This window comes from Chiloscyllium plagiosum, unplaced genomic scaffold (genome assembly GCF_037043375.1).
Source record: "Chiloscyllium plagiosum isolate Xiang-an unplaced genomic scaffold, Cpla_swu_hap1 HiC_scaffold_22, whole genome shotgun sequence".
In the NCBI taxonomy this organism is placed as follows: Eukaryota; Metazoa; Chordata; class Chondrichthyes; order Orectolobiformes; family Hemiscylliidae; genus Chiloscyllium; species Chiloscyllium plagiosum.
The window spans coordinates 54,012,372-54,024,126 of record NW_028270160.1 but is presented as its reverse complement, the minus strand read 5'-3'; positions in this window follow the sequence as shown (position 1 = coordinate 54,024,126).

Below are 11,755 nucleotides of genomic sequence, written 5' to 3'. Positions count from 1 at the left end.
TGTGTTCCTTTTCCCTTTGTGTTCCTTCTCTCTCTGTGATCCTTCTCTCTCTGTGTTCCTTTTCTCTCTGGGTTCCTTCTCTCTCTGTGATCCTTCTCTCTCTGTTTTCCTTTTTCCTTTGTGTTCCTTCTCTCTCTGTGATCCTTCTCTCTCTGTGTTCCTTCTCTCTCTTTGTTCCTTTCCTCTTTGTGTTCCTTTTCTAACTGTGTTACTTTTCTCTCTGTGTTCCTTTTCTCTCTGTGATCCTTCTCTCTCTGTGCTCCTTTTCTCTCTGTCTTCCTTTTCCCTTTGTGTTCCTTCTCTCTCTGTGATCCTTCTCTCTCTGTGTTCCATTTCTCACTGTGTTCCTTTTCTCACTGTTTTCCTTCTCACTCTGTGCTCCTTGTCCTTCTGTGTCCCTTCTCTCTCTGTGTTACTTCTCTCTCTGTGTTCCTTCTCTCTCTGTGTTCCTTCTCTCTCTGTGTTCCTTCTCTCTCTGTGTTACTTCTCTCTCTGTGTTCCTTTTCTCACTGTGTTCCTTTTCTCTCTGTTTTCCTTCTCACTCTGTGCTCCTTCTCCTTCTGTGTTCCTTCTCTCTCTGTGTTACTTCTCTCTCTGTGTTCCTTCTCTCTCTCTGTGTTCCTTCTCTCTCTGTGTTCCTTTACCCTCAGCGTTCCTTCTCTCTCTATGTTCCTTTTATCTCTGTGTTCCTTCTCTCTCTGTGTTCCTTTCCTCTCTGTGTTCCTTTTCTAAATGTGTTGCTTTTCTCTCTGTGTTCCTTTTCTCTCTGTGATCGTTCTCTCTCTGTGTTCCTTTCTCTCTGTGTTCCTTTTCCCTTTGTGTTCCTTCTCTCTCTGTGATCCTTCTCTCTCTGTGTTCCTTTTCTCTCTGGGTTCCTTCTCTCTCTGTGATCCTTCTCTCTCTGTGTTCCTTTTCCCTTTGTGTTCCTTCTCTCTCTGTGATCCTTCTCTCTCTGTGTTCCTTCTCTCTCTGTGTTCCTTTCCTCTCTGTGTTCCTTTTCTAACAGTGTTGCTTTTCTCTCTGTGTTCCTTTTCTCTCTGAGTTCCTTCTCTCTCTGTGTTCCTTCTCTCTCTGTCTTCCTTCTCTCTCTGTGTTAGTTCTCTCTCTGTGTTCCTTTTCTCACTGTGTTCCTTTTCTCTCTGTTTTCCTTCTCACTCTGTGCTCCTTCTCCTTCTGTGTTCCTTCTCTCTCTGTGTTCCTTTTCTCTCTGTGTTCCTTCTCTCTCTCTGTGTTCCTTCTCTCTCTGTGTTCCTTTACCCTCAGCGTTCCTTCTCTCTCTATGTAACTTTTATCTCTGTGTTCCTTCTCTCTCTGTGTTCCTTTGCTTCCTGTGTTCCTCTCTCTCTGTGTTCCTTCTCTCTCTGTGATCCTTCTCTCTCTGTATTCCTTTTCTCTCTGTGTTCCTTCTCTCTCTCTGTTCCTTCTCTCTCTGTGTTCCTTTTCTAACTGTGTTCCTTTTCTCTCTATGTTCCTTTTCTCATTCGGTCTTCCTTTTCTCTCTGTGACCCTTCTGTCTCTGTGTTCCTTCTCTCTCTGTGTTCCATTTCCCTTTGTGTTCCTTCTCTCTCTGAGATCCTTCTCTCTATGTGTTACTTTTCTCTCTGTGTTCCTTCTCTCCCTGTGTTCCTTTTCTCTCTATGTTCCGTCTCTCTCTTTGTTCCATTTTTCTCTGTGTTCCTTCTCTCTCTGTGTTCCTTTTCACACTGTGTTCCTTTTCTCTCTATGTTCGTTTTCTCTCTGTGATCCTTCTCTCTCTGTGTTTCTTTTCTGTCTGTGTTCCATTTCCCTTTGTGTTCCTTCTCTCTCTCTGATCCTTCTCTCTCTGTGTTCCTTTTCTCACTGTATTCCTTCACTCTCTGTGTTCCTTTATTTTCTGTGTTACTTTACTCACTGTGCTCCTTTTCTCTCTGTGTTCCTTTTCTCTCTGTGATCCTTCCCTCTCTGTGTTCCTTCTCCCTCTGTGTTCCTTTTCTCTCTGCTTTCCTTTTCTCTGTGTTCCTTCTCTCTCTGTGTTCCTTTCCTCCCTGGGTCCTTTTCTCTGTGTTCCTTCTCTCTCTGTGTTCCTTTCCTCTCTGTGTTCATTTTCTAACTGTGTTGCTTTTCTCTCTGTGTTCCTTTTCTTTCTGTGATTGTTCTCTCTCTGTGTTCCTTTTCTCTCTGTGTTCCTTTTCCCTTTGTGTTCCTTCTCTCTCTGTGATCCTTCTCTCTCTGTGTTCCTTTTCTCTCTGGGTTCCTTCTCTCTCTGTGATCCTTCTCTCTCTGTTTTCCTTTTTCCTTTGTGTTCCTTCTCTCTCTGTGATCCTTCTCTGTCTGTGTTCCTTCTCTCTCTTTGTTCCTTTCCTCTTTGTGTTCCTTTTCTAACTGTGTTACTTTTCTCTCTGTGTTCCTTTTCTCTCTGTGATCCTTCTCTCTCTGTGCTCCTTTTCTCTCTGTCTTCCTTTTCCCTTTGTGTTCCTTCTCTCTCTGTGATCCTTCTCTCTCTGTGTCCATTTCTCACTGTGTTCCTTTTCTCACTGTTTTCCTTCTCACTCTGTGCTCCTTGTCCTTCTGTGTCCCTTCTCTCTCTGTGTTACTTCTCTCTCTGTGTTCCTTCTCTCTCTGTGTTCCTTCTCTCTCTGTGTTCCTTCTCTCTCTGTGTTACTTCTCTCTCTGTGTTCCTTTTCTCACTGTGTTCCTTTTCTCTCTGTTTTCCTTCTCACTCTGTGCTCCTTCTCCTTCTGTGTTCCTTCTCTCTCTTTGTTACTTCTCTCTCTGTGTTCCTTCTCTCTCTCTGTGTTCCTTCTCTCTCTGTGTTCCTTTACCCTCAGCGTTCCTTCTCTCTCTATGTTCCTTTTATCTCTGTGTTCCTTCTCTCTCTGTGTTCCTTTCCTCTCTGTGTTCCTTTTCTAAATGTGTTGCTTTTCTCTCTGTGTTCCTTTTCTCTCTGTGATCGTTCTATCTCTGTGTTCCTTTCTCTCTGTGTTCCTTTTCCCTTTGTGTTCCTTCTCTCTCTGTGATCCTTCTCTCTCTGTGTTCCTTTTCTCTCTGGGTTCCTTCTCTCTCTGTGATCCTTCTCTCTCTGTGTTCCTTTTCCCTTTGTGTTCCTTCTCTCTCCGTGATCCTTCTCTCTCTGTGTTCCTTCTCTCTCTGTGTTCCTTTCCTCTCTGTGTTCCTTTTCTAACAGTGTTGCTTTTCTCTCTGTGTTCCTTTTCACTCTGTGATCCTTGCCTCTCTGTGCTCCTTCTCTCTCTGTGTTCCTTTTCCCTTTGTGTTCCTTCTCTCTCTGTGATCCTTCTCTCTCTGTGTTCCATTTCTCACTGTGTTCCTTTTCTCTCTGTTTTTCTTCTCACTCTGTGCTCCTTGTCCTTCTGTGTTCCTTCTCTCTCTGTGTTACTTCTCTCTCTGTGTTCCTTTTCTCTCTGAGTTCCTTCTCTCTCTGTGTTCCTTCTCTCTCTGTGTTCCTTCTCTCACTGTGTTACTTCTCTCTCTGTGTTCCTTTTCTCACTGTGTTCCTTTTCTCTCTGTTTTCCTTCTCACTCTGTGCTCCTTCTCCTTCTGTGTTCCTTCTCTCTCTGTGTTACTTCTCTCTCTGTGATCCTTTTCTCTCTGTGTTCCTTCTCTCTCTCTGTGTTCCTTCTCTCTCTGTGTTCCTTTACCCTCAGCGTTCCTTCTCTCTCTATGTTCCTTTTATCTCTGTGTTCCTTCTCTCTCTCTGTGTTCCTTTGCTTCCTGTGTTCCTCTCTCTCTGTGTTCCTTCTCTCTCTGTGTTCCTTCTCTCTCTGTATTCCATTTCTCTCTGTGTTCCTTCTCTCTCTCTGTTCCTTCTCTCTCTCTGTTCCTTCTCTCTCTGTGTTCCTTTTCTATCTATGTTCCTTCTCTCTCTGGGTTCGTTCTCTCTCTGTGTTTCTTTTCTCTCTGTCTTCCTTTTCTCTCTGTGTTCTTTCTCTCAGTGTGTTCCTTTTCTCTCTGTGTTCCTTCTCACTCTGTGCTCCTTCTCTCTCTGTATTCCTTTTCTCTCTGTGTTCCTTCTCTCTCTGTGTTCCTTTTCTCCCTGTGTTCCTTCTCTCTCTGTGGTCCTTCTCTCTCTGAGTTCCATTTCTCTATGTGTTCCTTGTCTCTCTGTGTTCCTTTTCTCTCTGAGTTCCTTTTCTGTCTGTGTTCCTTTTCTCTCTGTTTTCCTTCTCACTCTGTGCTCCTTCTCCTTCTGTGTTCCTTCTCTCTCTGTGGTCCTTTTGTCTCTGTGTTCCTTCTCTCTCTCTGTGTTCCTTCTCTCTCTGTGTTCCTTTACCCTCAGCGTTCCTTCTCTCTCTATGTTCCTTTTATCTCTGTGTTCCTTCTCTCTCTGTGTTCCTTTGCTTCCTGTGTTCCTTCTCTCTCTGTGTTCCTTCTCTCTCTGTGTTCCTTCTCTCTCTGTATTCCTTTTCTCTCTGTGTTCCTTCTCTCTCTCTGTTCCTTCTCTCTCTGTGTTCCTTTTCTATCTATGTTCCTTCTCTCTCTGGGTTCATTCTCTCTCTGTGTTTCTTGTCTCTCTGCCTTCCTTTTCTCTCTGTGTTCTTTCTCTCAGTGTGTTCCTTTTCTCTCTGTGTTCCTTCTCTCTCTGTGCTCCTTCTCTCTCTGTATTCCTTTTTCCTTTGTGTTCCTTCTCTCTCTGTGATCCTTCTCTCTCTGTGTTCCTTCTCTCTCTTTGTTCCTTTCCTCTTTGTGTTCCTTTTCTAATTGTGTTACTTTTCTCTCTGTGTTCCTTTTCTCTCTGTGATCCTTCTCTCTCTGTGCTCCTTTTCTCTCTGTCTTCCCTTTCCCTTTGTGTTCCTTCTCTCTCTGTGATCCTTCTCTCTCTGTGTTCCATTTCTCACTGTGTTCCTTTTCTCACTGTTTTCCTTCTCACTCTGTGCTCCTTGTCCTTCTGTGTCCCTTATCTCTCTGTGTTACTTCTCTCTCTGTGTTCCTTCTCTCTCTGTGTTCCTTCTCTCTCTGTGTTCCTTCTCTCTCTGTGTTACTTCTCTCTCTGTGTTCCTTTTCTCACTGTGTTCCTTTTCTCTCTGTTTTCCTTCTCACTCTGTGCTCCTTCTCCTTCTGTGTTCCTTCTCTCTCTGTGTTACTTCTCTCTCTGTGTTCCTTCTCTCTCTCTGTGTTCCTTCTCTCTCTGTGTTCCTTTACCCTCAGCGTTCCTTCTCTCTCTATGTTCCTTTTATCTCTGTGTTCCTTCTCTCTCTGTGTTCCTTTCCTCTCTGTGTTCCTTTTCTAAATGTGTTGCTTTTCTCTCTGTGTTCCTTTTCTCTCTGTGATCGTTCTCTCTCTGTGTTCCTTTCTCTCTGTGTTCCTTTTCCCTTTGTGTTCCTTCTCTCTCTGTGATCCTTCTCTCTCTGTGTTCCTTTTCTCTCTGGGTTCCTTCTCTCTCTGTGATCCTTCTCTCTCTGTGTTCCTTTTCCCTTTGTGTTCCTTCTCTCTCTGTGATCCTTCTCTCTCTGTGTTCCTTCTCTCTCTGTGTTCCTTTCCTCTCTGTGTTCCTTTTCTAACAGTGTTGCTTTTCTCTCTGTGTTCCTTTTCACTCTGTGATCCTTGCCTCTCTGTGCTCCTTCTCTCTCTGTGTTCCTTTTCCCTTTGTGTTCCTTCTCTCTCTGTGATCCTTCTCTCTCTGTGTTCCATTTCTCACTGTGTTCCTTTTCTCTCTGTTTTTCTTCTCACTCTGTGCTCCTTGTCCTTCTGTGTTCCTTCTCTCTCTGTGTTACTTCTCTCTCTGTGTTCCTTTTCTCTCTGAGTTCCTTCTCTCTCTGTGTTCCTTCTCTCTCTGTGTTCCTTCTCTCTCTGTGTTACTTCTCTCTCTGTGTTCCTTTTCTCACTGTGTTCCTTTTCTCTCTGTTTTCCTTCTCACTCTGTGCTCCTTCTCCATCTGTGTTCCTTCTCTCTCTGTGTTACTTCTCTCTCTGTGATCCTTTTCTCTCTGTGTTCCTTCTCTCTCTCTCTGTTCCTTCTCTCTCTGTGTTCCTTTACCCTCAGCGTTCCTTCTCTCTCTATGTTCCTTTTATCTCTGTGTTCCTTCTCTCTCTCTGTGATCCTTTGCTTCCTGTGTTCCTCTCTCTCTGTGTTCCTTCTCTCTCTGTGTTCCTTCTCTCTCTGTATTCCTTTTCTCTCTGTGTTCCTTCTCTCTCTCTGTTCCTTCTCTCTCTGTGTTCCTTTTCTATCTATGTTCCTTCTCTCTCTGGGTTCGTTCTCTCTCTGTGTTTCTTTTCTCTCTGTCTTCCTTTTCTCTCTGTGTTCTTTCTCTCAGTGTGTTCCTTTTCTCTCTGTGTTCCTTCTCACTCTGTGCTCCTTCTCTCTCTGTATTCCTTTTCTCTCTGTGTTCCTTCTCTCTCTGTGTTCCTTTTCTCCCTGTGTTCCTTCTCTCTCTGTGGTCCTTCTCTCTCTCTGAGTTCCATTTCTCTATGTGTTCCTTGTCTCTCTGTGTTCCTTTTCTCTCTGAGTTCCTTTTCTGTCTGTGTTCCTTTTCTCTCTGTTTTCCTTCTCACTCTGTGCTCCTTCTCCTTCTGTGTTCCTTCTCTCTCTGTGTTCCTTTTCTCTCTGTGTTCCTTCTCTCTCTCTGTGTTCCTTCTCTCTCTGTGTTCCTTTACCCTCAGCGTTCCTTCTCTCTCTATGTTCCTTTTATCTCTGTGTTCCTTCTCTCTCTGTGTTCCTTTGCTTCCTGTGTTCCTTCTCTCTCTGTGTTCCTTCTCTCTCTGTGTTCCTTCTCTCTCTGTATTCCTTTTCTCTCTGTGTTCCTTCTCTCTCTCTGTTCCTTCTCTCTCTGTGTTCCTTTTCTATTTATGTTCCTTCTCTCTCTGGGTTCATTCTCTCTCTGTGTTTCTTGTCTCTCTGTCTTCCTTTTCTCTCTGTGTTCTTTCTCTCAGTGTGTTCCTTTTCTCTCTGTGTTCCTTCTCTCTCTGTGCTCCTTCTCTCTCTGTAATCCTTTTCTCTCTGTTTTCCTTCTCTCTCTGTGTTCCTTTTCTCCCTGTGTTCCTTCTCTCTCTGTGTTCCTTCTCTCTCTGTGTTCCTTTCCTCTCTGTGTTCCTTTTCTAACTGTGTTGCTTTTCTCTCTGTGTTCCTTTTCTCTCTGTGATCGTTCTCTCTCTGTGTTCCTTTCTCTCTGTGTTCCTTTTCCCTTTGTGTTCCTTCTCTCTCTGTGATCCTTCTCTCTCTGTGTTCCTTTTCTCTCTGGGTTCCTTCTCTCTCTGTGATCCTTTTCTCTCTGTGTTCCTTTTCCCTTTGTGTTCCTTCTCTCTCTGTGATCCTTCTCTCTCTGTGTTCCTTCTCTCTCTGTGTTCCTTTTCTCTCTGTGTTCCTTTTCTAACTGTGTTGCTTTTCTCTCTGTGTTCCTTTTCTCTCTGTGACCCTTCTCTCTCTGTGCTGCATTTCTCTCTGTGTTCCTTTTCCCTTTCTGTTCCTTCTCTCTCTGTGATCCTTTTCTCTCTGTGATCCTTCTCTCTCTGTGTTCCATTTCTCACTGTGTTCCTTTTCTCTCTGTTTTCCTTCTCACTCTGTGCTCCTTGTCCTTCTGTGGTCCTTCTCTCCCTGTGTTACTTCTCTCTCTGTGTTCCTTTTCTCTCTGAGTTCCTTCTCTCTCTGTGTTCCTTCTCTCTCTGTGTTCCTTTCCTCTCTGTGTTCCTTTTCTAACTGTGTTGCTTTTCTCTCTGTGTTCCTTTTCTCTCTGTGATCGTTCTCTCTCTGTGTTCCTTTCTCTCTGTGTTCCTTTTCCCTTTGTGTTCCTTCTCTCTCTGTGATCCTTCTCTCTCTGTGTTCCTTTTCTCTCTGGGTTCCTTCTCTCTCTGTGATCCTTTTCTCTCTGTGTTCCTTTTCCCTTTGTGTTCCTTCTCTCTCTGTGATCCTTCTCTCTCTGTGTTCCTTTTCTCTCTGGGTTCCTTCTCTCTCTGTGATCCTTTTCTCTCTGTGTTCCTTTTCCCTTTGTGTTCCTTCTCTCTCTGTGATCCTTCTCTCTCTGTGTTCCATTTCTCACTGTGTTCCTTTTCTCTCTGTTTTCCTTCTCACTCTGTGCTCCTTGTCCTTCTGTGGTCCTTCTCTCCCTGTGTTACTTCTCTCTCTGTGTTCCTTTTCTCTCTGAGTTCCTTCTCTCTCTGTGTTCCTTCTCTCTCTGTGTTCCTTCTCTCTCTGTGTTACTTCTCTCTCTGTGTTCCTTTTCTCACTGTGTTCCTTTTCTCTCTGTTTTCCTTCTCACTCTGTGCTCCTTCTCCTTCTGTGTTCCTTCTCTCTCTGTGTTACTTCTCTCTCTGTGTTCCTTTTCTCTCTGTGTTCCTTCTCTCTCTCTGTGTTCCTTCTCTCTGTGTTCCTTTACCCTCAGCGTTCCTTCTCTCTCTATGTTCCTTTTATCTCTGTGTTCCTTCTCTCTCTGTGTTCCTTTGCTTCCTGTGTTCCTCTCTCTCTGTGTTCCTTCTCTCTCTGTGTTCCTTCTCTCTCTGTATTCCTTTTCTCTCTGTGTTCCTTTTCTCTCTGTGTTCTTTCTCTCAGTGTGTTCCTTTTCTCTCTGTGTTCCTTCTCTCTCTGTGCTCCTTCTCTCTCTGTATTCCTTTTCTCTCTGTGTTACTTTTCTCCCTGTGTTCCTTCTCTCTCTGTGGTCCTTTTCTCTCTGAGTTCCATTTCTCCAAGTGTTCCTTGTCTCTCTGTGTTCCTTTTCTCTCTGAGTTCCTTTTCTGTCTGTGTTCCTTTTCTCTCTGTGCTCCTTCTCTCTCTGTGTTCTTTTTCTCACTGTGTTCCTTTTCACTTTGTGTGTTCCATCTCTCTCTGTGTTCCTTTTCTCTCTGTGTTCATTCTCTCTCAGTGTTCCTTCTCACTCTGTGCTCCTTCTCCCTCTGTGTTCCTTCTCTCTCTGGGTTACTTCTCTCTCTGTGTTCCTTTTATCTCTGCGTTCCTTCTCTCTCTGCGTTCCTTCTCTCTCTGTGTTCCCTCTCTCTCTGTGTTCCTTTCCTCTTTGTGTTCCTTTTCTCACTGTGTTTCTTTTCTCTCTGTGTTCATTTTCTCTCTGTGATCCTTCTCTCTCTGTGTTTCTTTTCTCTCTGTGTTCCTTTTCTCCCTGTGTTCCTTCTCTCTCTGTGTTCCTTTTCTGTCTGAGTTCCTTTTCTCTCTGTGTTCCTTCTCTCTCTGTGTTCCTTCTCTCTCTGTATCCTTTTCTCTCTGTGTTCCTTCTCTCTCTCTGTTCCTTCTCTCTCTGTGTTCCTTTTCTATCTATGTTCCTTCTCTCTCTGGGTTCGTTCTCTCTCTGTGTTCCTTCTCTCTCTGTGTGTTCCTTTTCTCTCTGTTTTCCTTTTCTATCTCTGTGTTCTTTTTCTCACTGTGTTCCTTTTCACTTTGTGTGTTCCATCTCTCTCTGTGTTCCTTTTGTCTCTGTGTTCATTCTCTCTCAGTGTTCCTTCTCACTCTGTGCTCCTTCTCCCTCTGTGTTCCTTCTCTCTATGTGTTACTTCTCTCTCTGTGTTCCTTTTATCTCTGTGTTTCTTCTCTCTCTGCGTTCCTTTCTCTCTGTGTTCCCTCTCTCTCTGTGTTCCTTTACTCTTTGTGTTCCTTTTCTCACTGTGTTTCTTTTCTCTCTGTGTTCATTTTCTCTCTGTGATCCTTCTCTCTTTGTGCCCCTTTTCTCTCTGAGTTCCTTTACCCTTTGTGTTCCTTCTCTCTCTGTGCTCCTTTTCTCTCTGTGTTCCTTTTCTCTCTGTGTTTCTTTTCTCTCTGTGTTCCTTTTCTCCTTGTGTTCCTTCTCTCTCTGTGTTCCTTTTCTCTTTGTGTGTTACATCTCTCTCTCTGTGTTCCTTTTCTCTTTGTGTGTTCCTTCTCTCTCTGTGTTCCTTCTCTCTCTGTGTTCCTTTACCCTCAGCGTTCCTTCTCGCTCGATGTTCCTTTTATCCCTGTGTTCCTTCTCTCTCTGTGTTCCTTTTCTTCCTGTGTTCCTTCTCTCTCTGTGTTCCTTCTATCTCTGTGTTCCTTCTATCTCTGTGTGTTCCTTCTCTCTCTGTGTTCCTTTTTTCTCTGTGTTCCTTCTCTCTCTCTGTTCCTTCTCTCTCTGTGTTCCTTCCCTCTCTGTGTTCCTTCTCTCTCTGTGTTCCTTTTCTCTCTGTGTTCCCTCTCTCTCTGTGTTCCTTCTCTCTCTGTGTTCCTTTCTCTCTGTGTTCCTTCTCTCTCTGTGTTCCTTCTCTCTCTCTGTTCCTTCCCTCTCTGTGTTCCTTCTCTCTCTGTGTTCCTTTTCTCTCTGTGTTCCCTCTCTCTCTGTGTTCCTTCTCTCTCTGTGTTCCTTTTCTCTCTGTGTTCCCTCTCTCTCTCTGTGTTCCTTCTCTCTCTGTGTTCCTTCTCTCTCTGTGTTCCTTTTCTCTCTGTGTTCCTTCTCTCTCTGCGTTCCTTTCCTCTTTGTGTTCCTTTTCTCTCTGTGTTCCTTTTCTCTCTGTGTTTCTTTTCTCTCTGTGTTCCTTTTCTCCCTGTGTTCCTTCTCTCTCTGTGTTCCTTTTCTCTCTGTGTTCCTTTTCTCTTTGTGTGTTCCATCTCTCTCTCTGTGTTCCTTTTCTGTCTGTGTTCATTTTCACTCTGTGTTACCTCTCTCTCTGTGTTCCATCTCTCTGTGTTCCTTTTCTCTCTGTGTTCATTCTCTCTCAGTGTTCCTTCTCACTCTGTGCTCCTTCTCCCTCTGTGTTCATTTTCTCTCTTTGTTACTTCTCTCTCAGTGTTCCTTCTCTCTCTGCATTCCTTTTCTCTCTGTGTTCCCTCTCTCTCTGTGTTCCTTTCCTCTTTGTGTTCCTTTTCTCACTGTGTTCCTTTTCTCTCTGTGTTCCTTCTCTCGCTGTGATCCTTCTCTCTCTGTGTTCCTTTTCTCTCTGAGTTCCTTTACCCTTTGTGTTCCTTCTCTCGCTGTGATCCTTCTCTCTCTGTGTTCCTTTTCTCTCTGTGTTCCATTTCTCTCTGTGTTCCTTTTCTCTCTGTGTTCCTTCTCTCTCTGCGTTCCTTTCCTCTTTGTGTTCCTTTTCTCTCTGTGTTCCTTTTCTCTTTGTGTTTCTTTTCTCTCTGTGTTCCTTTTCTCCCTGTGTTCCATCTCTCTCTCTGTGTTCCTTTTCAGTCTGTGTTCATTTTCTCTCTGTGTTCCTTTTCTTCCTGTGTTCCTTTTCTCTCTGTGATCCTTCTCTCTCTGTGTTCCTTTTCTCTCTGGGTTCCTTCTCTCTCTGTGTTCCTTCTCTCTCCGTGTTCCTTTCCTCTTTGTGTTCCTTTTCTAACTGTGTTGCTTTTCTCTGTGTTCCTTTTCTCTCTGTGTTTCTTTTCTCTCTGTGTTCCTTTTCTCCCTGTGTTCCATCTCTCTCTCTGTGTTCCTTTTCAGTCTGTGTTCATTTTCTCTCTGTGTTCCTTTTCTTCCTGTGTTCCTTTTCTCTCTGTGTTCCCTCTCTCTCTCTGTGTTCCTTCTCTCTCTGTGTTCCTTCTCTCTCTGTGTTCCTTTTCTCTCTGTGTTCCTTCTCTCTCTGCGTTCCTTTCCTCTTTGTGTTCCTTTTCTCTCTGTGTTCCTTTTCTCTCTGTGTTTCTTTTCTCTCTGTGTTCCTTTTCTCCCTGTGTTCCTTCTCTCTCTGTGTTCCTTTTCTCTCTGTGTTCCTTTTCTCTTTGTGTGTTCCATCTCTCTCTCTGTGTTCCTTTTCTGTCTGTGTTCATTTTCACTCTGTGTTACCTCTCTCTCTGTGTTCCATCTCTCTGTGTTCCTTTTCTCTCTGTGTTCATTCTCTCTCAGTGTTCCTTCTCACTCTGTGCTCCTTCTCCCTCTGTGTTCCTT